This window comes from Dendroctonus ponderosae, unplaced genomic scaffold (genome assembly GCF_020466585.1).
Source record: "Dendroctonus ponderosae isolate FM_Combo_2020 unplaced genomic scaffold, Dpon_F_20191213v2 Dpon_F_20191213_10, whole genome shotgun sequence".
NCBI classification, from domain to species: Eukaryota; Metazoa; Arthropoda; class Insecta; order Coleoptera; family Curculionidae; genus Dendroctonus; species Dendroctonus ponderosae.
This window is the reverse complement of record NW_026017111.1, coordinates 672,440-673,454: the sequence shown is the minus strand read 5'-3', so window position 1 is coordinate 673,454 and position 1,015 is coordinate 672,440.

The window sequence follows — 1,015 nt, the reverse complement described above, 5'->3', positions numbered from 1 at the left end:
CCGTTTGTTAGTGCTGTTTTTTGGATTTTTTGGGGCTTTTGCTGCGTCGATCCACCTGAGTCGCCTGCAGAGAGTATCTTTTATTGGTCCTCAGTATGACGATAATAAAACGTTTTTAAAAGCGAGTAAACAAGCGAAAAAACGGCGATTTTGTGTCGACAACGGCACAAAATGGCCGACCGAATCGGCATCCCAAATATGAAAAAGCCAGCTTAGAGAGCACACGGCCGACGAATAACAAATTTAAATAGGATCCGAGGTCCAATTTCACGGTTACATGGATTACTGTTTGGACTGACTGTTCGGTGCGCATTATATGTGATAATTAAATGCAAATTGCAGCTCATCTAAGCGGCCTCGCTGAAAACAGCCAACTCTTGATGAACTGTAATTGGATTATGCCTAACAATGAACATCAGCGAATTGCGGATGAGCTTTCTCCTGCTCTTTTGGCGTCGTTCTCGGCCCGCTCACGAAGCGATTTTGCTAATTGTGTTTAGCTTCCATTCCGGCAAATGTTGGCTCGAAAGACCCTGTCCTTCTCTCCTTCACTCCGCTCGTCTCTTTGTTCCTAATTTATATTATACAATCTCTCGCTTCATTTCTATAGGGTTAAGTCATTTGATTCCCGTTTCATCGATTTCTTTACTTAATCCCGTAGCAGATTCTTTTCCGGTTCAAGCCGCATAAAAATGTTAACCAGGATGCAAGCAAATTCGGCAAATTTTGAAAAATTACTGTTTAACCAAGCAGCCGGTTTTAAAAAATCTTGCGTTGCAGCCGCTCAAGAAGCTCATTTTGCCTCCGAGATATGAGCAAAAACGGGACGTAAAACACGAAATTTTGGCATAATCTGCAAGATTATGCCAAAATATATATAAAATAATATAAATTGCAATAATCTTGCGCCACCCTAGCGAAGCTAGCTAGATGCGAATAAGAACCTTTTCAATAGACCGTCTGGAGGACAATCTTTCCGCTTCAAGCCTAACATAAAATGTTAACCTCTAAAAAG